This window comes from Hypanus sabinus, chromosome 18 (assembly GCF_030144855.1).
Source record: "Hypanus sabinus isolate sHypSab1 chromosome 18, sHypSab1.hap1, whole genome shotgun sequence".
NCBI classification, from domain to species: domain Eukaryota; kingdom Metazoa; phylum Chordata; class Chondrichthyes; order Myliobatiformes; family Dasyatidae; genus Hypanus; species Hypanus sabinus.
The window spans coordinates 68,558,657-68,585,218 of record NC_082723.1 but is presented as its reverse complement, the minus strand read 5'-3'; positions in this window follow the sequence as shown (position 1 = coordinate 68,585,218).

Genomic DNA, 26,562 nt, shown 5'->3' with positions numbered 1-26,562 from the left:
GGTGATGATGGGATCTGAGGGAGAGGGGATTGCGGAGTAACGGTGGGGGAAGGGTGACGATGGGATCTGAGGGAGAGGGGATTGCAGAGTGATGGTAGGGGAAGGGTGACGATGGGATCTGAGGGAGAGGGGTTTGCGGAGTGACGGTGGAGGAAGGGTGACGATGGGATCTGAGGGAGAGGGGATTGCAGAGTGATGGTGGGGGAAGGGTGACGATGGGATCTGAGGGAGAGGGGATTGCGTAGTGACGGCGGGGGAAGGGTGACGATGGGATCTGAGGGAGAGGGGATTGCAGAGTGACGGTGGGGGAAGGGTGACGATGGGATCTGAGTGAGAGGGGATTGCAGAGTGACGGTGGGGGAAGGGTGACGATGGGATCTGAGGGAGAGGGGATTGCGGAGTGACGGTGGGGGAAGGGTGACGATGGGATCTGAGGGAGAGGGGATTGCGGAGTGACGGTGGGGGAAGGGTGACGATGGGATCTGAGGGAGAGGGGATTGCAGAGCCATGACGGTGGGAGAAGGGTGACGATGGGATCTGAGGGAGAGGGGATTGCGTAGTGACGGTGGAGGAAGGGTGACGATGGGATCTGAGGGAGAGGTGATTGCAGAGTGACCGTGGGGGAAGGGTGATGATGGGATCTGAGGGAGAGGGGATTGCAGAGTGATGGTGGGGGAAGGGTGATGATGGGATCTGAGTGAGAGGGGATTGCGGAGTGACGGTGGGGGAAGGGTGACGATGGGATCTGAGGGAGAGGGGATTGCGGAGTGACGGTGGGGGAAGGGTGACGATGGGATCTGAGGGAGAGGGGATTGCGGAGTGACGGTGGGGGAAGGGTGACGATGGGATCTGAGGGAGAGGGGATTGCAGAGCGATGACGGTGGGAGAAGGGTGACGATGGGATCTGAGGGAGAGGGGATTGCTGAGTGACGGTGGAGGAAGGGTGACGATGGGATCTGAGGGAGAGGGGATTGCAGAGTGACCGTGGGGGAAGGGTGATGATGGGATCTGAGGGAGAGGGGATTGCAGAGTGACCGTGGGGGAAGGTTGATGATGGGATCTGAGGGAGAGGGGATTGCGGAGTAACGGTGGGGGAAGGGTGACGATGGGATCTGAGGGAGAGGGGATTGCAGAGTGATGGTAGGGGTAGGGTGACGATGGGATCTGAGGGAGAGGGGATTGCGGAGTGACGGTGGAGGAAGGGTGACGATGGGATCTGAGGGAGAGGGGATTGCGGAGTGACCGTGGGGGAAGGGTGACGATGGGATCTGAGGGAGTGGGGATTGCAGAGTGACCGTGGGGGAAGGGTGATGATGGGATCTGAGGGAGAGGGGATTGCAGAGTGACCGTGGGGGAAGGGTGATGATGGGATCTGAGGGAGAGGGGATTGCGGAGTAACGGTGGGGGAAGGGTGACGATGGGATCTGAGGGAGAGGGGATTGCAGAGTGATGGTAGGGGAAGGGTGACGATGGGATCTGAGGGAGAGGGGATTGCGGAGTGACGGTGGAGGAAGGGTGACGATGGGATCTGAGGGAGAGGGGATTGCAGAGTGACCGTGGGGGAAGGGTGATGATGGGATCTGAGGGAGAGGGGATTGCAGAGTGACCGTGGGCGAAGGGTGACGATGGGATCTGAGGGAGAGGGGATTGCAGATTGACGGTGAGGGAAGGGTGACGATGGGATCTGAGGGAGAGGGGATTGCAGAGTGATGGTGGGGGAAGGGTGACAATGGGATCTGAGGGAGAGGGGATTGCGGAGTGACGGTGGGGGAAGGGTGAGGATGGGATCTGAGGGAGAGGGGATTGCAGAGTGATGACGGTGGTGGAAGGGTGACGTTGGGATCTGAGGGAGAGGGGATTGCAGAGTGATGACCGTGGGGGAAGGGTGACGATGGGATCTGAGGGAGAGGGGATTGCGGAGTGACGGTGGGGGGAGTGTGATGATGGGCTCTGACGGAGAGGGGATTGCGTAGTGACGGTGGGGGAAGGGTGACGATGGGATCTGAGGGAGAGGGGATTGCAGAGTGATGGTGGGGGAAGGGTGACGATGGGATCTGAGGGAGAGGGGATTGCGTAGTGACGGCGGGGGAAGGGTGACGATGGGATCTGAGGGAGAGGGGATTGCAGAGTGACGGTGGGGGAAGGGTGACGATGGGATCTGAGGGAGAGGGGATTGCAGAGTGATGGTGGGGGAAGGGTGACGATGGGATCTGAGGGAGAGGGGATTGCAGAGTGATGACGGTGGGAGAAGGGTGACGATGGGATCTGAGGGAGAGGGGATTGCAGAGTGACGGTGGGGGAAGGGTGACGATGGGATCTGAGTGAGAGGGGATTGCAGAGTGACGGTGGGGGAAGGGTGACGATGGGATCTGAGGGAGAGGGGATTGCGGAGTGACGGTGGGGGAAGGGTGACGATGGGATCTGAGGGAGAGGGGATTGCGGAGTGACGGTGGGGGAAGGGTGACGATGGGATCTGAGGGAGAGGGGATTGCAGAGCGATGACGGTGGGAGAAGGGTGACGATGGGATCTGAGGGAGAGGGGATTGCGGAGTGACGGTGGAGGAAGGGTGACGATGGGATCTGAGGGAGAGGTGATTGCAGAGTGGCCGTGGGGGAAGGGTGATGATGGGATCTGAGGGAGAGGGGATTGCAGAGTGACCGTGGGGGAAGGGTGACGATGGGATCTGAGTGAGAGGGGATTGCAGAGTGACGGTGGGGGGAGGGTGATGATGGGATCTGAGGGAGAGGGGATTGCAGAGTGACGGTGGGGGAAGGGTGACGATGGGATCTGAGGGAGAGGGGATTGCGTAGTGACGGCGGGGGAAGGATGACGATGGGATCTGAGGGAGAGGGGATTACGGAGTGACGGTGGGGGGAGGGTGATGATGGGATCTGAGGGAGAGGGGATTGAGGAGTGATGTCGGTGAGGGAAGGGTGACGATGGGATCTGAGTGAGAGGGGATTGCAGAGTGATGGCGGGGGAAGGGTGACGATGGGATCTGATGGAGAGGGGATTGCGGAGTGACGGTGGGGGAAGGGTGACGATGGGATCTGAGGGAGAGGGGATTGCAGAGTGACCGTGGGGGAAGGGTGATGATGGGATCTGAGGGAGAGGGGATTGCAGAGTGACCGTGGGGGAAGGGTGATGATGGGATCTGAGGGAGAGGGGATTGCGGAGTAACGGTGGGGGAAGGGTGACGATGGGATCTGAGGGAGAGGGGATTGCAGAGTGATGGTAGGGGAAGGGTGACGATGGGATCTGAGGGAGAGGGGTTTGCGGAGTGACGGTGGAGGAAGGGTGACGATGGGATCTGAGGGAGAGGGGATTGCAGAGTGATGGTGGGGGAAGGGTGACGATGGGATCTGAGGGAGAGGGGATTGCGTAGTGACGGCGGGGGAAGGGTGACGATGGGATCTGAGGGAGAGGGGATTGCAGAGTGACGGTGGGGGAAGGGTGACGATGGGATCTGAGGGAGAGGGGATTGCAGAGTGACCGTGGGGGAAGGGTGACGATGGGATCTGAGGGAGAGGGGATTGCGGAGTGACGGTGGGGGAAGGGTGACGATGGGATCTGAGGGAGAGGGGATTGCGGAGTGACGGTGGGGGAAGGGTGACGATGGGATCTGAGGGAGAGGGGATTGCAGAGCCATGACGGTGGGAGAAGGGTGACGATGGGATCTGAGGGAGAGGGGATTGCGTAGTGACGGTGGAGGAAGGGTGACGATGGGATCTGAGGGAGAGGTGATTGCAGAGTGACCGTGGGGGAAGGGTGATGATGGGATCTGAGGGAGAGGGGATTGCAGAGTGATGGTGGGGGAAGGGTGATGATGGGATCTGAGTGAGAGGGGATTGCGGAGTGACGGTGGGGGAAGGGTGACGATGGGATCTGAGGGAGAGGGGATTGCGGAGTGACGGTGGGGGAAGGGTGACGATGGGATCTGAGGGAGAGGGGATTGCGGAGTGACGGTGGGGGAAGGGTGACGATGGGATCTGAGGGAGAGGGGATTGCAGAGCGATGACGGTGGGAGAAGGGTGACGATGGGATCTGAGGGAGAGGGGATTGCTGAGTGACGGTGGAGGAAGGGTGACGATGGGATCTGAGGGAGAGGGGATTGCAGAGTGACCGTGGGGGAAGGGTGATGATGGGATCTGAGGGAGAGGGGATTGCAGAGTGACCGTGGGGGAAGGTTGATGATGGGATCTGAGGGAGAGGGGATTGCGGAGTAACGGTGGGGGAAGGGTGACGATGGGATCTGAGGGAGAGGGGATTGCAGAGTGATGGTAGGGGTAGGGTGACGATGGGATCTGAGGGAGAGGGGATTGCGGAGTGACGGTGGAGGAAGGGTGACGATGGGATCTGAGGGAGAGGGGATTGCGGAGTGACCGTGGGGGAAGGGTGACGATGGGATCTGAGGGAGTGGGGATTGCAGAGTGACCGTGGGGGAAGGGTGATGATGTGATCTGAGGGAGAGGGGATTGTAGAGTGTCTACTTTTGTGCCTTGCCATGCCCTTCGCTCTCCGCGAAGTGTTGCAGAACCTCCTTCCTGGCCATTGGATCTCATTGTAGATTTCATCTGCCCAGTCCACCAGACCTGACTTTGCACGTTAGGACAGGTATGGACTTCTCTCACTGGGATATCAGGCCCTCTGTCAACCCTCTCCTGGTTTAGCCCGCCTGTCGAAGCGGCATACCTGGCAGCGGCCGCTGTCACGTGCAAACAGCTGCCTGGAGCCACAGGTGAGAGCTGAGTGTCCATTGAGGTGCCCAGGAATGGACGTGACAAGCCCCTTCACCAGACGTGCTATCCCTCCCCTGGACGCACCTTACACATCTGTCATGTAAAGCTGATTTAATCCAACCTCTAGTTCAGAGCAGCCCCTGTGGGAGGGCTGGGGTCATCTCCAGGAAGCCCACAGCATCTCTGAGGTGGAACAAAGATTTATCTAATTTCAAAGTACATTTATCATCAAAGCATCTGGAGGTTTGCTTGATCCCCAAGCTTGGCAAAGTGTTTGTTCCAAACGAGAAGCCATCGTTAACGCACAGTTGAGGGTGTTTTCTCCTCAGCATACCAGTTTATGCACTCCTCTGGGCACAGATGGATATTGATAAGACATTGTGATCTGATTAACTGGTTCAAAACACCGTGAGCGGTTTAACAGTAGAAGATTCCGACCGGCTGATTTAGAGGGGGGCCCGTTGGAATTGTTCCTTTCACTGTCCAGATTCTGAGATTACCGGCAACTGGTGATTGTTGATGTCATCGTTTCTCTGCGAGTTCAAATACCAGATTTGTGTTGATGTATTTGTTGATTTGACAATTCCCGTTCGGACCCCAGAGGAGTTTGTCAGCTGGCATTCTGGGGAGACAGCACACCGAGGATGGTTTCTTGGTTGGAACCAAAACATCTGCAGACATTTTTCCAAGCTCGGCGATTAGCCAGACTTCCAAAGAGCCAACCTGAGCTGCCAATATTCGGCAATATTTCAATTATCAATGTATGCATACTATATACTGTACATCCCTGCAACTTGCCTGCCTGCAGACAGCCACACAACAAAGAAACCCAATCGTACCCATAAAGACCGGAAGAATGCCAAACCGTCAGTGTGCAGAAAAACAACAAATGCTACAAACGATGAAAGTGAGCAAATAACATTCAGGAAGTGAGGTCACAGCTCCAGAGCCAGTCACCGCTGCAGCCGGTCCAGGGGCCTGTTGGTCACAGGCCTCAGTTCTGCAGAGAGATGAGTGAGCCGTCCAGCACTGGCCCCTCCCTCACCTCCAGTCCTGACACCTGACCTTTTCAATCTGTCTCGGTGCTTAAATTGGCCGAGCATTGGGTCGTCCCTCGCTCTCAGACCTGGGCACTGCCACTTTCATACACTCTTGGGCCTGGGACCCGCCACCTCGCCTCAGTGCTGCCACTTCGAATCGCCTCCAAGTGCAAACATCTGACTAAGCTCCAGGACCCTGGACATGCATGGACAAGGAGCTTTAACTGAACAGTCCCTGAGCCGTTTGAACATATTGCTAGCAACTGGACAACAGTTAACAGAACTACCGCTGGCCAGTTTCTACACAGTTTGTTTATTGTCCTCCAGGTCATTATAATTCCTCCTGTATTTGTCCCTTTCAGTGTTCCAGTTGTACTGGAAGATGAAATGGCCTGAAATGCACTTCATCCTGTTCCCACGTCACATGGTGACCTCAATTCTCCTGGTTATTTGGATTGCTTTGCCTTCCCTCCCACCCTCACACATCTGCTGCTGTTGGCAGGAATGAGGGTCACTGACCCCGGTCTGCAGCTGAAAATTCTGACCTTCAGTGGGAAGCAAGGTTCACATTTATAAACGGCAATCTGACACACATGGAGGCCTGATGCCACCGGCATTTGCCGTGAAATTTGTTGTCTTGCCGCAGCAGAATACTGACTTTAAAATGCACGGTAAATTACAATAAGAAATACAGGACTGTGCAAAAGTCTTAGTCACACACATATAGCAAGGGTTTCAGACTCTTGCACAGGACTGTATTCGTCAACGTGAAGTGGAGAGCGAGATTGTAAATCTGGTGGGAGCAAAGGATGTTGGGAATGGTGAGGGTGGAGCACCGTGGGAGGGATGTGTGACAGGGGGCAGAGAGGGAGTGCCAGGGGTGACACAGGCACAGACACATCCAGCCCTGAGACACCAGGCAAGGCCACTTGATTCCAAACAATTGGTTTATTGACCATTACAGAATGTCTCTCTGGTGCTTCCCACTCCCTCCCCTCTCCCTTCCCCTTTTCCCAACCATGATTCCCCTCTCCCTGCCCCCTTCCCACTCTCAGTCCCCAATAGAGACCCAGATCAGAATCAGGTTTATCATCACTCACATATGTCATGAAATTTGTTTTTGTTTCTGGCACCAGTACAATGCAATACATAAAATTACTACAGTACTGTGCAAAAGCATACAAATATATATATATATATATATATATATGTGTGTGTGTGTGTGTGTGTGCGAATGTGTATGTGTGTCTAAGATTTTTGCACAGAACCGTACGTTGTGGAATTTGTGCTTCTGCAGTAAAAAATTACCATAAATTACAGAAACAAATGATGCAAATTAAAGGAAGTGGTGAGGTAGTGTTCATGGGTTCAATGTCCATTCAAAAATCAGATGGCAGAGAGGAAGAAGCTGTTCCTGAATCATTGAGTGTGTGTCTTCAGGCTCCTGTACCTCCTCCCTGATGGCAGAGGGGAAGAAGCTGTTCCTGAATCATTGAGTGTGTGTCTTCAGGCTCCTGTACCTCCTCCCTGATGGCAGAGGGGAAGAAGCTGTTCCTGAATCGCTGAGTGTGTGTCTTCAGGCTCCTGTACCTCCTCCCTGATGGCAGAGGGGAAGAAGCTGTTCCTGAATCATTGAGTGTGTGTCTCCAGGCTCCTGTACCTCTTCTCTGATGGCAGAGGGGAAGAAGCTGTTCCTGAATCAATGAGTGGGTGTCTTCAGGCTCCTGTACCTCCTCCCTGATGGCAGAGGGGAAGAAGCTGTTCCTGAATCATTGAGTGTGTGTCTCCAGGCTCCTGTACCTCCTCCCTGATGGCAGAGGGGAAGAAGCTGTTCCTGAATCACTGAGTGTGTGCCTTCAGGCTCCAGTACCTCCTCCCTGATGGCGGAGGGGAAGAAGCTGTTCCTGAATCACTGAGTGTGTGTCTTCAGGCTCCTGTACCTCCTCCCTGATGGCGGAGGGAAAGAAGCTGTTCCTGAATCGTTGAGTGTGTGTCTTCAGGCTCCTGCATCTCCCGCCTGATGGCAGAGGGGAAGAAGCTGTTCCTGAATCACTGAGTGTGTGTCTTCAGGCTCCTGTACCTCCTCCCTGATGGCTGAGGGGAAGAAGCTGTTCCTGTATCGCTGAGTGTGTGTCTTCAGGCTCCAGTACCTCCTCCCTGATGGCAGAGGGGAAGAAGCTGTTCCTGAATCATTGAGTGTGTGTCTACAGGCTCCTGTACCTCCCCCCGGATGGCAGAGGGGAAGAAGCTGTTCCTGAATCACTGAGTGTGTGTCTTCAGGCTCCTGTACCTCCTCCCTGATGGCAGAGGGGAAGAAGCTGTTCCTGAATCACTGCGTGTGTGTCTTCAGGCTCCTGTACCTCCTCCCTGATGGCAGAGGGGAAGAAGCTGTTCCTGAATCACCGAGTGTGTGTCTTCAGGCTCCTGTGCCTCCCCCCTGATGGCAGAGGGGAAGAAGCTGTTCCTGAATCATTGAGTGTGTGTCTCCAGGCTCCTGTACCTCCTCCCTGATGGCAGAGGGGAAGAAGCTGTTCCTGAATCACTGAGTGTGTGCCTTCAGGCTCCTGTACCTCCTCCCTGATGGCGGAGGGGGAAGAAGCTGTTCCTGAATCACTGAGTATGTGTCTTCAGGCTCCTGTACCTCCTCCCTGATGGCGGAGGGGAAGAAGCTGATCCTGAATCGTTGAGTGTGTGTCTTCAAGCTCCTGTACCTCCTCCCTGATGGCAGAGTGGAAGAAGCTGTTGCTGAATCGCTGAGTGTGTGTCTTCAGGCTCCTGTACCTCCTCCCTGATGGCAGAGTGGAAGAAGCTGTTCCTGAATCACTGAGTGTCTGTCTTCAGGCTCCTGTGCCTCCCCCCTGATGGCAGAGGGGAAGAAGCTGTTCCTGAATCACTGAGTGTGTGTCTTCAGGCTCCTGTACCTCCTCCCTGATGGCGGAGGGGAAGAAGCTGTTCCTGAATCACTGAGTGTGTGCCTTCAGGCTCCTGTACCTCCTCCCTGATGGCGGAGGGGAAGAAGCTGTTCCTGAATCACTGAGTGTGTGTCTTCAGGCTCCTGTACCTCCTCCCTGATGGCTGAGGGGAAGAAGCTGTTCCTGTATCGCTGAGTGTGTGTCTTCAGGCTCCTGTACTTCCTCCCTGATGGCAGAGGGGAAGAAGCTGTTCCTGAATCGTTGAGTGTGTGTCTACAGGCTCCTGTACCTCCTCCCTGATGGCAGAGGTGAAGAACCTGTTGCTGAATCGCTGAGTGTGTGTCTTCAGGCTCCTGTACCTCCTCCCTGATGGCAGAGTGGAAGAAGCTGTTCCTGAATCACTGAGTGTCTGTCTTCAGGCTCCTGTGCCTCCCCCCTGATGGCAGAGGGGAAGAAGCTGTTCCTGAATCACTGAGTGTGTGTCTTCAGGCTCCTGTACCTCCTCTCTGACGGCAGAGGGGAAGAAGCTGTTGCTGAATCGCTGAGTGTGTGTCTTCAGGCTCCTGTACCTCCTCTCTGATGGCAGAGTGGAAGAAGCTGTTCCTGAATCACTGAGTGTCTGTCTTCAGGCTCCTGTGCCTCCCCCCTGATGGCAGAGGGGAAGAAGCTGTTCCTGAATCACTGAGTGTGTGTCTTCAGGCTCCTGTACCTCCTCTCTGACGGCAGAGGGGAAGAAGCTGTTGCTGAATCGCTGAGTGTGTGTCTTCAGGCTCCTGTACCTCCTCCCTGATGGCAGAGGGGAAGAAGCTGTTGCTGAATCACTGAGTGTGTGTCTTCAGGCTCCTGTACCTCCTCCCTGATGGCGGAGGGAAAGAAGCTGTTCCTGAATCGTTGAGTGTGTGTCTTCAGGCTCCTGCATCTCCCGCCTGATGGCAGAGGGGAAGAAGCTGTTCCTGAATCACTGAGTGTGTGTCTTCAGGCTCCTGTACCTCCTCCCTGATGGCTGAGGGGAAGAAGCTGTTCCTGTATCGCTGAGTGTGTGTCTTCAGGCTCCAGTACCTCCTCCCTGATGGCAGAGGGGAAGAAGCTGTTCCTGAATCATTGAGTGTGTGTCTACAGGCTCCTGTACCTCCCCCCGGATGGCAGAGGGGAAGAAGCTGTTCCTGAATCACTGAGTGTGTGTCTTCAGGCTCCTGTACCTCCTCCCTGATGGCAGAGGGGAAGAAGCTGTTCCTGAATCACTGCGTGTGTGTCTTCAGGCTCCTGTACCTCCTCCCTGATGGCAGAGGGGAAGAAGCTGTTCCTGAATCACCGAGTGTGTGTCTTCAGGCTCCTGTGCCTCCCCCCTGATGGCAGAGGGGAAGAAGCTGTTCCTGAATCATTGAGTGTGTGTCTCCAGGCTCCTGTACCTCCTCCCTGATGGCAGAGGGGAAGAAGCTGTTCCTGAATCACTGAGTGTGTGCCTTCAGGCTCCTGTACCTCCTCCCTGATGGCGGAGGGGAAGAAGCTGTTCCTGAATCACTGAGTATGTGTCTTCAGGCTCCTGTACCTCCTCCCTGATGGCGGAGGGGAAGAAGCTGATCCTGAATCGTTGAGTGTGTGTCTTCAAGCTCCTGTACCTCCTCCCTGATGGCAGAGTGGAAGAAGCTGTTGCTGAATCGCTGAGTGTGTGTCTTCAGGCTCCTGTACCTCCTCCCTGATGGCAGAGTGGAAGAAGCTGTTCCTGAATCACTGAGTGTCTGTCTTCAGGCTCCTGTGCCTCCCCCCTGATGGCAGAGGGGAAGAAGCTGTTCCTGAATCACTGAGTGTGTGTCTTCAGGCTCCTGTACCTCCTCCCTGATGGCGGAGGGGAAGAAGCTGTTCCTGAATCACTGAGTGTGTGCCTTCAGGCTCCTGTACCTCCTCCCTGATGGCGGAGGGGAAGAAGCTGTTCCTGAATCACTGAGTGTGTGTCTTCAGGCTCCTGTACCTCCTCCCTGATGGCTGAGGGGAAGAAGCTGTTCCTGTATCGCTGAGTGTGTGTCTTCAGGCTCCTGTACTTCCTCCCTGATGGCAGAGGGGAAGAAGCTGTTCCTGAATCGTTGAGTGTGTGTCTACAGGCTCCTGTACCTCCTCCCTGATGGCAGAGGTGAAGAACCTGTTGCTGAATCGCTGAGTGTGTGTCTTCAGGCTCCTGTACCTCCTCCCTGATGGCAGAGTGGAAGCTGTTCCTGAATCACTGAGTGTCTGTCTTCAGGCTCCTGTGCCTCCCCCCTGATGGCAGAGGGGAAGAAGCTGTTCCTGAATCACTGAGTGTGTGTCTTCAGGCTCCTGTACCTCCTCTCTGACGGCAGAGGGGAAGAAGCTGTTGCTGAATCGCTGAGTGTGTGTCTTCAGGCTCCTGTACCTCCTCTCTGATGGCAGAGTGGAAGAAGCTGTTCCTGAATCACTGAGTGTCTGTCTTCAGGCTCCTGTGCCTCCCCCCTGATGGCAGAGGGGAAGAAGCTGTTCCTGAATCACTGAGTGTGTGTCTTCAGGCTCCTGTACCTCCTCTCTGACGGCAGAGGGGAAGAAGCTGTTGCTGAATCGCTGAGTGTGTGTCTTCAGGCTCCTGTACCTCCTCCCTGATGGCAGAGGGGAAGAAGCTGTTGCTGAATCGCTGAGTGTGTGTCTTCAGGCTCCTGTACCTCCTCTCTGACGGCAGAGGGGAAGAAGCTGTTGCTGAATCGCTGAGTGTGTGTCTTCAGGCTCCTGTACCTCCTCTCTGATGGCAGAGTGGAAGAAGCTGTTCCTGAATCACTGAGTGTCTGTCTTCAGGCTCCTGTGCCTCCCCCCTGATGGCAGAGGGGAAGAAGCTGTTCCTGAATCACTGAGTGTGTGTCTTCAGGCTCCTGTACCTCCTCTCTGACGGCAGAGGGGAAGAAGCTGTTGCTGAATCGCTGAGTGTGTGTCTTCAGGCTCCTGTACCTCCTCCCTGATGGCAGAGGGGAAGAAGCTGTTGCTGAATCACTGAGTGTGTGTCTTCAGGCTCCTGTACCTCCTCCCTGATGGCGGAGGGAAAGAAGCTGTTCCTGAATCGTTGAGTGTGTGTCTTCAGGCTCCTGCATCTCCCGCCTGATGGCAGAGGGGAAGAAGCTGTTCCTGAATCACTGAGTGTGTGTCTTCAGGCTCCTGTACCTCCTCCCTGATGGCTGAGGGGAAGAAGCTGTTCCTGTATCGCTGAGTGTGTGTCTTCAGGCTCCAGTACCTCCTCCCTGATGGCAGAGGGGAAGAAGCTGTTCCTGAATCATTGAGTGTGTGTCTACAGGCTCCTGTACCTCCCCCCGGATGGCAGAGGGGAAGAAGCTGTTCCTGAATCACTGAGTGTGTGTCTTCAGGCTCCTGTACCTCCTCCCTGATGGCAGAGGGGAAGAAGCTGTTCCTGAATCACTGCGTGTGTGTCTTCAGGCTCCTGTACCTCCTCCCTGATGGCAGAGGGGAAGAAGCTGTTCCTGAATCACCGAGTGTGTGTCTTCAGGCTCCTGTGCCTCCCCCCTGATGGCAGAGGGGAAGAAGCTGTTCCTGAATCATTGAGTGTGTGTCTCCAGGCTCCTGTACCTCCTCCCTGATGGCAGAGGGGAAGAAGCTGTTCCTGAATCACTGAGTGTGTGCCTTCAGGCTCCTGTACCTCCTCCCTGATGGCGGAGGGGAAGAAGCTGTTCCTGAATCACTGAGTATGTGTCTTCAGGCTCCTGTACCTCCTCCCTGATGGCGGAGGGGAAGAAGCTGATCCTGAATCGTTGAGTGTGTGTCTTCAAGCTCCTGTACCTCCTCCCTGATGGCAGAGTGGAAGAAGCTGTTGCTGAATCGCTGAGTGTGTGTCTTCAGGCTCCTGTACCTCCTCCCTGATGGCAGAGTGGAAGAAGCTGTTCCTGAATCACTGAGTGTCTGTCTTCAGGCTCCTGTGCCTCCCCCCTGATGGCAGAGGGGAAGAAGCTGTTCCTGAATCACTGAGTGTGTGTCTTCAGGCTCCTGTACCTCCTCCCTGATGGCGGAGGGGAAGAAGCTGTTCCTGAATCACTGAGTGTGTGCCTTCAGGCTCCTGTACCTCCTCCCTGATGGCGGAGGGGAAGAAGCTGTTCCTGAATCACTGAGTGTGTGTCTTCAGGCTCCTGTACCTCCTCCCTGATGGCTGAGGGGAAGAAGCTGTTCCTGTATCGCTGAGTGTGTGTCTTCAGGCTCCTGTACTTCCTCCCTGATGGCAGAGGGGAAGAAGCTGTTCCTGAATCGTTGAGTGTGTGTCTACAGGCTCCTGTACCTCCTCCCTGATGGCAGAGGTGAAGAACCTGTTGCTGAATCGCTGAGTGTGTGTCTTCAGGCTCCTGTACCTCCTCCCTGATGGCAGAGTGGAAGCTGTTCCTGAATCACTGAGTGTCTGTCTTCAGGCTCCTGTGCCTCCCCCCTGATGGCAGAGGGGAAGAAGCTGTTCCTGAATCACTGAGTGTGTGTCTTCAGGCTCCTGTACCTCCTCTCTGACGGCAGAGGGGAAGAAGCTGTTGCTGAATCGCTGAGTGTGTGTCTTCAGGCTCCTGTACCTCCTCTCTGATGGCAGAGTGGAAGAAGCTGTTCCTGAATCACTGAGTGTCTGTCTTCAGGCTCCTGTGCCTCCCCCCTGATGGCAGAGGGGAAGAAGCTGTTCCTGAATCACTGAGTGTGTGTCTTCAGGCTCCTGTACCTCCTCTCTGACGGCAGAGGGGAAGAAGCTGTTGCTGAATCGCTGAGTGTGTGTCTTCAGGCTCCTGTACCTCCTCCCTGATGGCAGAGGGGAAGAAGCTGTTGCTGAATCGCTGAGTGTGTGTCTTCAGGCTCCTGTACCTCCTCCCTGATGGCAGAGGGGAAGAAGCTGTTGCTGAATCGTTGAATGTGTGTCTTCAGGCTCCTGTACCTCCTCTCTGATGGCAGAGTGGAAGAAGCTGTTCCTGAATCACTGAGTGTCTGTCTTCAGGCTCCTGTACCTCCTCCCTGATGGCAGAGGGGAAGAAGCTGTTCCTGAATCACTGAGTGTGTGTCTTCAGGCTCCTGTGCCTCCCCCCTGATGGCAGAGGGGAAGAAGCTGTTCCTGAATCACTGAGTGTGTGTCTTCAGGCTCCTGTACCTCCTCCCTGATGGCAGAGGGGAAGAAGCTGTTCCTGAATCGCTGCGTGTGTGTCTTCAGGCTCCTGTACCTCCTCCCTGATGGCAGAGGGGAAGAAGCTGTTCCTGAATCACCGAGTGTGTGTCTTCAGGCTCCTGTGCCTCCCCCCTGATGGCAGAGGGGAAGAAGCTGTTCCTGAATCGCTGCGTGTGTGTCTCCAGGCTCCTGTACCTCCTCCCTGATGGCAGAGGGGAAGAAGCTGTTCCTGAATCACGGAGTGTGTGCCTTCAGGCTCCTGTACCTCCTCCCTGATGGCAGAGGGGAAAAAGCTGTTGCTGAATCGCTGAGTGTGTGTCTTCAGGCTCCTGTACCTCCTCCCTGATGGCAGAGGGGAAGAAGCTGTTCCTGAATCATTGAGTGTGTGTCTCCAGGCTCCTGTACCTCCTCCCTGATGGCAGAGGGGAAGAAGCTGTTCCTGAATCACTGAGTGTGTGCTTTCAGGCTCCTGTACCTCCTCCCTGATGGCAGAGGGGAAGAAGCTGTTCCTGAATCGCTGCGTGTGTGTCTCCAGGCTCCTGTATCTCCCGCCTGATGGCAGAGGGGAAGAAGCTGTTCCTGAATCACTGAGTGTGTGTCTTCAGGCTCCTGTACCTCCTCCCTGATGGCGGAGGGGAAGAAGCTGTTCCTGAATCACTGAGTGTGTGTCTTCAGGCTCCTGTACCTCCTCCCTGATGGCGGAGGGAAAGAAGCTGTTCCTGAATCGTTGAGTGTGTGTCTTCAGGCTCCTGCATCTCCCGCCTGATGGCAGAGGGGAAGAAGCTGTTCCTGAATCACTGAGTGTGTGTCTTCAGGCTACTGTACCTCCTCCCTGATGGCTGAGGGGAAGAAGCTGTTGCTGAATCGCTGAGTGTGTGTCTTCAGGCTCCTGTACCTCCTCCCTGATGGCAGAGGGGAAGAAGCTGTTGCTGAATCACTGAGTGTGTGTCTTCAGGCTCCTGTACCTCCTCCCTGATGGCGGAGGGAAAGAAGCTGTTCCTGAATCGTTGAGTGTGTGTCTTCAGGCTCCTGCATCTCCCGCCTGATGGCAGAGGGGAAGAAGCTGTTCCTGAATCACTGAGTGTGTGTCTTCAGGCTCCTGTACCTCCTCCCTGATGGCTGAGGGGAAGAAGCTGTTCCTGTATCGCTGAGTGTGTGTCTTCAGGCTCCAGTACCTCCTCCCTGATGGCAGAGGGGAAGAAGCTGTTCCTGAATCATTGAGTGTGTGTCTACAGGCTCCTGTACCTCCCCCCGGATGGCAGAGGGGAAGAAGCTGTTCCTGAATCACTGAGTGTGTGTCTTCAGGCTCCTGTACCTCCTCCCTGATGGCAGAGGGGAAGAAGCTGTTCCTGAATCACTGCGTGTGTGTCTTCAGGCTCCTGTACCTCCTCCCTGATGGCAGAGGGGAAGAAGCTGTTCCTGAATCACCGAGTGTGTGTCTTCAGGCTCCTGTGCCTCCCCCCTGATGGCAGAGGGGAAGAAGCTGTTCCTGAATCATTGAGTGTGTGTCTCCAGGCTCCTGTACCTCCTCCCTGATGGCAGAGGGGAAGAAGCTGTTCCTGAATCACTGAGTGTGTGCCTTCAGGCTCCTGTACCTCCTCCCTGATGGCGGAGGGGAAGAAGCTGTTCCTGAATCACTGAGTATGTGTCTTCAGGCTCCTGTACCTCCTCCCTGATGGCGGAGGGGAAGAAGCTGATCCTGAATCGTTGAGTGTGTGTCTTCAAGCTCCTGTACCTCCTCCCTGATGGCAGAGTGGAAGAAGCTGTTGCTGAATCGCTGAGTGTGTGTCTTCAGGCTCCTGTACCTCCTCCCTGATGGCAGAGTGGAAGAAGCTGTTCCTGAATCACTGAGTGTCTGTCTTCAGGCTCCTGTGCCTCCCCCCTGATGGCAGAGGGGAAGAAGCTGTTCCTGAATCACTGAGTGTGTGTCTTCAGGCTCCTGTACCTCCTCCCTGATGGCGGAGGGGAAGAAGCTGTTCCTGAATCACTGAGTGTGTGCCTTCAGGCTCCTGTACCTCCTCCCTGATGGCGGAGGGGAAGAAGCTGTTCCTGAATCACTGAGTGTGTGTCTTCAGGCTCCTGTACCTCCTCCCTGATGGCTGAGGGGAAGAAGCTGTTCCTGTATCGCTGAGTGTGTGTCTTCAGGCTCCTGTACTTCCTCCCTGATGGCAGAGGGGAAGAAGCTGTTCCTGAATCGTTGAGTGTGTGTCTACAGGCTCCTGTACCTCCTCCCTGATGGCAGAGGTGAAGAACCTGTTGCTGAATCGCTGAGTGTGTGTCTTCAGGCTCCTGTACCTCCTCCCTGATGGCAGAGTGGAAGCTGTTCCTGAATCACTGAGTGTCTGTCTTCAGGCTCCTGTGCCTCCCCCCTGATGGCAGAGGGGAAGAAGCTGTTCCTGAATCACTGAGTGTGTGTCTTCAGGCTCCTGTACCTCCTCTCTGACGGCAGAGGGGAAGAAGCTGTTGCTGAATCGCTGAGTGTGTGTCTTCAGGCTCCTGTACCTCCTCTCTGATGGCAGAGTGGAAGAAGCTGTTCCTGAATCACTGAGTGTCTGTCTTCAGGCTCCTGTGCCTCCCCCCTGATGGCAGAGGGGAAGAAGCTGTTCCTGAATCACTGAGTGTGTGTCTTCAGGCTCCTGTACCTCCTCTCTGACGGCAGAGGGGAAGAAGCTGTTGCTGAATCGCTGAGTGTGTGTCTTCAGGCTCCTGTACCTCCTCCCTGATGGCAGAGGGGAAGAAGCTGTTGCTGAATCGCTGAGTGTGTGTCTTCAGGCTCCTGTACCTCCTCCCTGATGGCAGAGGGGAAGAAGCTGTTGCTGAATCGTTGAATGTGTGTCTTCAGGCTCCTGTACCTCCTCTCTGATGGCAGAGTGGAAGAAGCTGTTCCTGAATCACTGAGTGTCTGTCTTCAGGCTCCTGTACCTCCTCCCTGATGGCAGAGGGGAAGAAGCTGTTCCTGAATCACTGAGTGTGTGTCTTCAGGCTCCTGTGCCTCCCCCCTGATGGCAGAGGGGAAGAAGCTGTTCCTGAATCACTGAGTGTGTGTCTTCAGGCTCCTGTACCTCCTCCCTGATGGCAGAGGGGAAGAAGCTGTTCCTGAATCGCTGCGTGTGTGTCTTCAGGCTCCTGTACCTCCTCCCTGATGGCAGAGGGGAAGAAGCTGTTCCTGAATCACCGAGTGTGTGTCTTCAGGCTCCTGTGCCTCCCCCCTGATGGCAGAGGGGAAGAAGCTGTTCCTGAATCGCTGCGTGTGTGTCTCCAGGCTCCTGTACCTCCTCCCTGATGGCAGAGGGGAAGAAGCTGTTCCTGAATCACGGAGTGTGTGCCTTCAGGCTCCTGTACCTCCTCCCTGATGGCAGAGGGGAAGAAGCTGTTGCTGAATCGCTGAGTGTGTGTCTTCAGGCTCCTGTACCTCCTCCCTGATGGCAGAGGGGAAGAAGCTGTTCCTGAATCATTGAGTGTGTGTCTCCAGGCTCCTGTACCTCCTCCCTGATGGCAGAGGGGAAGAAGCTGTTCCTGAATCACTGAGTGTGTGCTTTCAGGCTCCTGTACCTCCTCCCTGATGGCAGAGGGGAAGAAGCTGTTCCTGAATCGCTGCGTGTGTGTCTCCAGGCTCCTGTATCTCCCGCCTGATGGCAGAGGGGAAGAAGCTGTTCCTGAATCACTGAGTGTGTGTCTTCAGGCTCCTGTACCTCCTCCCTGATGGCGGAGGGGAAGAAGCTGTTCCTGAATCACTGAGTGTGTGTCTTCAGGCTCCTGTACCTCCTCCCTGATGGCGGAGGGAAAGAAGCTGTTCCTGAATCGTTGAGTGTGTGTCTTCAGGCTCCTGCATCTCCCGCCTGATGGCAGAGGGGAAGAAGCTGTTCCTGAATCACTGAGTGTGTGTCTTCAGGCTACTGTACCTCCTCCCTGATGGCTGAGGGGAAGAAGCTGTTCCTGTATCGCTGAGTGTGTGTCTTCAGGCTCCAGTACCTCCTCCCTGATGGCAGAGGGGAAGAAGCTGTTCCTGAATCATTGAGTGTGTGTCTACAGGCTCCTGTACCTCCTCCCTGATGGCAGAGGTGAAGAACCTGTTGCTGAATCGTTGAATGTGTGACTTCAGGCTCCTGTACCTCCTCTCTGATGGCAGAGTGGAAGAAGCTGTTCCTGAATCACTGAGTGTCTGTCTTCAGGCTCCTGTACCTCCGCCCTGATGGCAGAGGGGAAGAAGCTGTTCCTGAATCACTGAGTGTGTGTCTTCAGGCTCCTGTGCCTCCCCCCGGATGGCAGAGGGGAAGAAGCTGTTCCTGAATCACTGAGTGTGTGTCTTCAGGCTCCTGTACCTCCTCCCTGATGGCAGAGGGGAAGAAGCTGTTCCTGAATCACTGCGTGTGTGTCTTCAGGCTCCTGTACCTCCTCCCTGATGGCAGAGGGGAAGAAGCTGTTCCTGAATCACCGAGTGTGTGTCTTCAGGCTCCTGTGCCTCCCCCCTGATGGCAGAGGGGAAGAAGCTGTTCCTGAATCATTGAGTGTGTGTCTCCAGGCTCCTGTACCTCCTCCCTGATGGCAGAGGGGAAGAAGCTGTTCCTGAATCACTGAGTGTGTGTCTTCAGGCTCCTGTGCCTCCCCCCGGATGGCAGAGGGGAAGAAGCTGTTCCTGAATCACTGAGTGTGTGTCTTCAGGCTCCTGTACCTCCTCCCTGATGGCAGAGGGGAAGAAGCTGTCACTGAATCACTGCGTGTGTGTCTTCAGGCTCCTGTACCTCCTCCCTGATGGCAGAGGGGAAGAAGCTGTTCCTGAATCACCGAGTGTGTGTCTTCAGGCTCCTGTGCCTCCCCCCTGATGGCAGAGGGGAAGAAGCTGTTCCTGAATCATTGAGTGTGTGTCTCCAGGCTCCTGTACCTCCTCCCTGATGGCAGAGGGGAAGAAGCTGTTCCTGAATCACTGAGTGTGTGCCTTCAGGCTCCTGTACCTCCTCCCTGATGGCGGAGGGGAAGAAGCTGTTCCTGAATCACTGAGTATGTGTCTTCAGGCTCCTGTACCTCCTCCCTGATGGCGGAGGGGAAGAAGCTGATCCTGAATCGTTGAGTGTGTGTCTTCAAGCTCCTGCATTTCCCGCCTGATGGCAGAGGGGAAGAAGCTGTTCCTGAATCACTGAGTGTGTGTCTTCAGGCTCCTGTACCTCCTCCCTGATGGCTGAGGGGAAGAAGCTGTTCCTGTATCGCTGAGTGTGTGTCTTCAGGCTCCTGTACCTCCTCCCTGATGGCAGAGGGGAAGAAGCTGTTCCTGAATCGTTGAGTGTGTGTCTACAGGCTCCTGTACCTCCTCCCTGATGGCAGAGGTGAAGAACCTGTTGCTGAATCGCTGAGTGTGTGTCTTCAGGCTCCTGTACCTCCTCCCTGATGGCAGAGTGGAAGAAGCTGTTCCTGAATCACTGAGTGTCTGTCTTCAGGCTCCTGTGCCTCCCCCCTGATGGCAGAGGGGAAGAAGCTGTTCCTGAATCACTGAGTGTGTGTCTTCAGGCTCCTGTACCTCCTCCCTGATGGCGGAGGGGAAGAAGCTGTTCCTGAATCACTGAGTGTGTGCCTTCAGGCTCCTGTACCTCCTCCCTGATGGCGGAGGGGAAGAAGCTGTTCCTGAATCACTGAGTGTGTGTCTTCAGGCTCCTGTACCTCCTCCCTGATGGCTGAGGGGAAGAAGCTGTTCCTGTATCGCTGAGTGTGTGTCTTCAGGCTCCTGTACTTCCTCCCTGATGGCAGAGGGGAAGAAGCTGTTCCTGAATCGTTGAGTGTGTGTCTACAGGCTCCTGTACCTCCTCCCTGATGGCAGAGGTGAAGAACCTGTTGCTGAATCGCTGAGTGTGTGTCTTCAGGCTCCTGTACCTCCTCCCTGATGGCAGAGTGGAAGCTGTTCCTGAATCACTGAGTGTCTGTCTTCAGGCTCCTGTGCCTCCCCCCTGATGGCAGAGGGGAAGAAGCTGTTCCTGAATCACTGAGTGTGTGTCTTCAGGCTCCTGTGCCTCCCCCCTGATGGCAGAGGGGAAGAAGCTGTTCCTGAATCACTGAGTGTGTGTCTTCAGGCTCCTGTACCTCCTCTCTGACGGCAGAGGGGAAGAAGCTGTTGCTGAATCGCTGAGTGTGTGTCTTCAGGCTCCTGTACCTCCTCCCTGATGGCAGAGGGGAAGAAGCTGTTGCTGAATCGCTGAGTGTGTGTCTTCAGGCTCCTGTACCTCCTCCCTGATGGCAGAGGGGAAGAAGCTGTTGCTGAATCGTTGAATGTGTGTCTTCAGGCTCCTGTACCTCCTCTCTGATGGCAGAGTGGAAGAAGCTGTTCCTGAATCACTGAGTGTCTGTCTTCAGGCTCCTGTACCTCCTCCCTGATGGCAGAGGGGAAGAAGCTGTTCCTGAATCACTGAGTGTGTGTCTTCAGGCTCCTGTGCCTCCCCCCTGATGGCAGAGGGGAAGAAGCTGTTCCTGAATCACTGAGTGTGTGTCTTCAGGCTCCTGTACCTCCTCCCTGATGGCAGAGGGGAAGAAGCTGTTCCTGAATCGCTGCGTGTGTGTCTTCAGGCTCCTGTACCTCCTCCCTGATGGCAGAGGGGAAGAAGCTGTTCCTGAATCACCGAGTGTGTGTCTTCAGGCTCCTGTGCCTCCCCCCTGATGGCAGAGGGGAAGAAGCTGTTCCTGAATCGCTGCGTGTGTGTCTCCAGGCTCCTGTACCTCCTCCCTGATGGCAGAGGGGAAGAAGCTGTTCCTGAATCACGGAGTGTGTGCCTTCAGGCTCCTGTACCTCCTCCCTGATGGCAGAGGGGAAGAAGCTGTTGCTGAATCGCTGAGTGTGTGTCTTCAGGCTCCTGTACCTCCTCCCTGATGGCAGAGGGGAAGAAGCTGTTCCTGAATCATTGAGTGTGTGTCTCCAGGCTCCTGTACCTCCTCCCTGATGGCAGAGGGGAAGAAGCTGTTCCTGAATCACTGAGTGTGTGCTTTCAGGCTCCTGTACCTCCTCCCTGATGGCAGAGGGGAAGAAGCTGTTCCTGAATCGCTGCGTGTGTGTCTCCAGGCTCCTGTATCTCCCGCCTGATGGCAGAGGGGAAGAAGCTGTTCCTGAATCACTGAGTGTGTGTCTTCAGGCTCCTGTACCTCCTCCCTGATGGCGGAGGGGAAGAAGCTGTTCCTGAATCACTGAGTGTGTGTCTTCAGGCTCCTGTACCTCCTCCCTGATGGCGGAGGGAAAGAAGCTGTTCCTGAATCGTTGAGTGTGTGTCTTCAGGCTCCTGCATCTCCCGCCTGATGGCAGAGGGGAAGAAGCTGTTCCTGAATCACTGAGTGTGTGTCTTCAGGCTACTGTACCTCCTCCCTGATGGCTGAGGGGAAGAAGCTGTTCCTGTATCGCTGAGTGTGTGTCTTCAGGCTCCAGTACCTCCTCCCTGATGGCAGAGGGGAAGAAGCTGTTCCTGAATCATTGAGTGTGTGTCTACAGGCTCCTGTACCTCCTCCCTGATGGCAGAGGTGAAGAACCTGTTGCTGAATCGTTGAATGTGTGACTTCAGGCTCCTGTACCTCCTCTCTGATGGCAGAGTGGAAGAAGCTGTTCCTGAATCACTGAGTGTCTGTCTTCAGGCTCCTGTACCTCCGCCCTGATGGCAGAGGGGAAGAAGCTGTTCCTGAATCACTGAGTGTGTGTCTTCAGGCTCCTGTGCCTCCCCCCGGATGGCAGAGGGGAAGAAGCTGTTCCTGAATCACTGAGTGTGTGTCTTCAGGCTCCTGTACCTCCTCCCTGATGGCAGAGGGGAAGAAGCTGTTCCTGAATCACTGCGTGTGTGTCTTCAGGCTCCTGTACCTCCTCCCTGATGGCAGAGGGGAAGAAGCTGTTCCTGAATCACCGAGTGTGTGTCTTCAGGCTCCTGTGCCTCCCCCCTGATGGCAGAGGGGAAGAAGCTGTTCCTGAATCATTGAGTGTGTGTCTCCAGGCTCCTGTACCTCCTCCCTGATGGCAGAGGGGAAGAAGCTGTTCCTGAATCACTGAGTGTGTGTCTTCAGGCTCCTGTGCCTCCCCCCGGATGGCAGAGGGGAAGAAGCTGTTCCTGAATCACTGAGTGTGTGTCTTCAGGCTCCTGTACCTCCTCCCTGATGGCAGAGGGGAAGAAGCTGTTCCTGAATCACTGCGTGTGTGTCTTCAGGCTCCTGTACCTCCTCCCTGATGGCAGAGGGGAAGAAGCTGTTCCTGAATCACCGAGTGTGTGTCTTCAGGCTCCTGTGCCTCCCCCCTGATGGCAGAGGGGAAGAAGCTGTTCCTGAATCATTGAGTGTGTGTCTCCAGGCTCCTGTACCTCCTCCCTGATGGCAGAGGGGAAGAAGCTGTTCCTGAATCACTGAGTGTGTGCCTTCAGGCTCCTGTACCTCCTCCCTGATGGCGGAGGGGAAGAAGCTGTTCCTGAATCACTGAGTATGTGTCTTCAGGCTCCTGTACCTCCTCCCTGATGGCGGAGGGGAAGAAGCTGATCCTGAATCGTTGAGTGTGTGTCTTCAAGCTCCTGCATTTCCCGCCTGATGGCAGAGGGGAAGAAGCTGTTCCTGAATCACTGAGTGTGTGTCTTCAGGCTCCTGTACCTCCTCCCTGATGGCTGAGGGGAAGAAGCTGTTCCTGTATCGCTGAGTGTGTGTCTTCAGGCTCCTGTACCTCCTCCCTGATGGCAGAGGGGAAGAAGCTGTTCCTGAATCGTTGAGTGTGTGTCTACAGGCTCCTGTACCTCCTCCCTGATGGCAGAGGTGAAGAACCTGTTGCTGAATCGCTGAGTGTGTGTCTTCAGGCTCCTGTACCTCCTCCCTGATGGCAGAGTGGAAGAAGCTGTTCCTGAATCACTGAGTGTCTGTCTTCAGGCTCCTGTGCCTCCCCCCTGATGGCAGAGGGGAAGAAGCTGTTCCTGAATCACTGAGTGTGTGTCTTCAGGCTCCTGTACCTCCTCTCTGACGGCAGAGGGGAAGAAGCTGTTGCTGAATCGCTGAGTGTGTGTCTTCAGGCTCCTGTACCTCCTCTCTGATGGCAGAGTGGAAGAAGCTGTTCCTGAATCACTGAGTGTCTGTCTTCAGGCTCCTGTGCCTCCCCCCTGATGGCAGAGGGGAAGAAGCTGTTCCTGAATCACTGAGTGTGTGTCTTCAGGCTCCTGTACCTCCTCTCTGACGGCAGAGGGGAAGAAGCTGTTGCTGAATCGCTGAGTGTGTGTCTTCAGGCTCCTGTACCTCCTCCCTGATGGCAGAGGGGAAGAAGCTGTTGCTGAATCGCTGAGTGTGTGTCTTCAGGCTCCTGTACCTCCTCCCTGATGGCAGAGGGGAAGAAGCTGTTGCTGAATCGTTGAATGTGTGTCTTCAGGCTCCTGTACCTCCTCTCTGATGGCAGAGTGGAAGAAGCTGTTCCTGAATCACTGAGTGTCTGTCTTCAGGCTCCTGTACCTCCTCCCTGATGGCAGAGGGGAAGAAGCTGTTCCTGAATCACTGAGTGTGTGTCTTCAGGCTCCTGTGCCTCCCCCCTGATGGCAGAGGGGAAGAAGCTGTTCCTGAATCACTGAGTGTGTGTCTTCAGGCTCCTGTACCTCCTCCCTGATGGCAGAGGGGAAGAAGCTGTTCCTGAATCGCTGCGTGTGTGTCTTCAGGCTCCTGTACCTCCTCCCTGATGGCAGAGGGGAAGAAGCTGTTCCTGAATCACCGAGTGTGTGTCTTCAGGCTCCTGTGCCTCCCCCCTGATGGCAGAGGGGAAGAAGCTGTTCCTGAATCACTGAGTGTCTGTCTTCAGGCTCCTGTGCCTCCCCCCTGATGGCAGAGGGGAAGAAGCTGTTCCTGAATCACTGAGTGTGTGTCTTCAGGCTCCTGTACCTCCTCCCTGATGGCAGAGGGGAAGAAGCTGTTGCTGAATCGCTGAGTGTGTCTCTTCAGGCTCCTGTACCTCCTCCCTGATGGCAGAGGGGAAGAAGCTGTTGCTGAATCGCTGAGTGTGTGTCTTCAAGCTCCTGTACCTCCTCCCTGATGGCAGAGGGGAAGAAGCTGTTCCTGAATCGTTGAGTGTGTGTCTACAGGCTCCTGTACCTCCTCCCTGATGGCAGAGGTGAAGAACCTGTTGCTGAATCGTTGAATGTGTGTCTTCAGGCTCCTGTACCTCCTCTCTGATGGCAGAGTGGAAGAAGCTGTTCCTGAATCACTGAGTGTGTGTCTTCAGGCTCCTGCACCTCCTGCCTGATGGCAGAGGGGAAGAAGCTGTTCCTGAATCGTTGAATGTGTGTCTTCAGGCTCCTGTCCCTCCTCTCTGATGGCAGAGTGGAAGAAGCTGTTCCTGAATCACTGAGTGTCTGTCTTCAGGCTCCTGTACCTCCTCCCTGATGGCGGAGGGGAAGAAGCTGTTCCTGAATCACTGAGTGTGTGTCTTCAGGCTCCTGTACCTCCACCCTGATGGCAGAGGGGAAGAAGCTGTTCCTGAATCACTGAGTGTGTGTCTTCAGGCTCCTATTCCCCCCCCCCCCGATTGCAGCGATGGGGATGAGGCATGTCCTGGGTGATGAGGGTCCTGGGTGATGAGTGTCCTTGGTGATGAGGGTCCTGGGTGATGAGGGTCCCGGGTGATGTGGGTCCTGGGTGATGAGGGTCCTGGGTGATGACGGTCCTGGGTGATGGATTCCAGCTTCTTGAGGCATCACCTTTGGAGATGTCCTCAGTGGTGCTCTTATGATTTTAACTTTCTAGTCTGTAAACATTCTCAAGACCCTTTCCAATGCTCTCACTAACTTGGTCATTGTGTTGTCCTTGCTGTGCTCTGTTAGCCTAACCAGAGCATTGTACAGCACCAGTGATCAGGTTTCAATTCCCACCGCGTGTTTCCTCTGGGTGCCTCAGTTTCCTCCCACATTCTAAAGCCATATCGGTTAGGGTTAGTAAGCTGTGGGGAAGCTGCAATGGCACTAGAAACATGGCGATACTTGTGGGCCGCCCCCAGCACATCCTCAGACTGTCTTGGTCATTGACACAAATGATGCATTTCACTGTATACGTTGAAGTTTCAATATACATGTGTCAGATAAAGCTAATCCTTAAGCTTTGATCTTAATGGGTGTACTTTCCCATCTTACCTACTGTTGTATTTGTTCTTGATAAAGACAAACTTGGTGTGGGTTTACATTGGAACATTTTATTACTGAACTGCTGCTCAACTCTATGTGCATGCAACCAGTTCACCATTGTAGCTTCTAGCTGAAGGTGCAGGCTGGGACTTAAGTTCTTTATTATGCACACATTTCCCCTTGAAAGAAAAGCAAACACAAAACTACGTCCCCATAACCCTGAAATGAACAATAATCCTTTCCAACAAAGGTACCTACATTCCGTTGCCCATCTCTGCTTTTTTTCAAATGTTCCACTGTTCAACATTTCGACTTCAGTTGTATTGAGTCTCTTATCCACTCATCAACTTTCAATCAGTCTCCCAGGTGGTAAGATGATTCTTTATGGTCAGTTATTTATTTCCGCAGGTGCATTGCTCGCATTTGCTATGTTAATATTTGTGCTCTTCCTGAGAATTTTGATCGACATGCTCAGGTTTTACAAATGTTGGCCCTTTGCTGTATTGATAGGTGATGCATCAATCTATGGTTTGGAGCTTGTAGTCATAGACCCACGTTCCTTCTCAGAGGTGTCCCCCGCTCCATCTGGACCATGTGCTGGAATCGTGGTCTCAGTTTCACACTTGTTCACCAAGGCTTCAGGACTGGTCAGCTCACTGCAGTCTTGTTGTGATACCTTCTCTTTCAATTTGACCTTGCGTGCTCCCTTAGGTGTCAACAGACTTTCATACTCTGGAAGGTAGCGGAGTCCGTGGAAGCAGAGTCCTGGGCTTTGGCTAAGTGGGCTTCGGTAAGCCTGTGTGATTGCTCGCTGAGGGGAAGAAGGTAAGGTCGCTAGGTGCTTTTTAGACTTATTCTATTAATCCAGTTCAGGTATGGGGGAGACAGTCAGAGCAGTGGTGTGCTCCGTATCAGTCGTCCCTGATGACCACACCTGCAAGAGGTGCGTCCAGCTGCAGCTCCTATCAGCCCGAGTTAGGGAGTTGGAGCTGGAGCTGGATGAACTACGGATCATTCGGGAGGCAGAGGCAGCGATAGATAGGAGTTATCAGGAGGTAGTCACACCAAAAAACCAAGAAGTAGGCAGATGGGTGACGGTCCAGAGAGGCAGGGGGAGCAGGCAGAGAGAGCAGAGCACCCCTGCGGCCATTCCCATTAACAATAAGTATACCGTACTGGATACTGTTGATGGGGATGACCTACCAGGAATGAGTTGTAGTGGTCCTGCCTCTGACACAGAGGTTGAACCCTCAACTAGAAAGTGGAGGAGGGAAGAGAAGAGAGCGATAGTTTTAGGGGATTCTATAGTAAGGGGGGCAGTTAGGAGATTTTGTGGGGCAGATCGGGAGTCTCGGGTGGTATGTTGCCTCCCTGGTGCCAGGGTCCGGGACATCTCAGATCGGCTGCAGGCTATTCTTGAGAACGAGGGCATGAACCCAGATGTAGTGGTCCATGTAGGGACCAACGATGTAGGTAAGGTGAGTGAGGGGGTCCTGCTTAGAGAGTTCAGGGAGTTAGGAGTGAAGCTGAAAGGCAGGACCTCCAGGGTGACAATCTCGGGATTGCTACCTGTGCCACGTGCGAGTGAGGCGAAGAATAGAATGATTATGCACATTAATACGAGGCTGAGAGCATGGTGCAGGAAGGAAGGGTTCAGG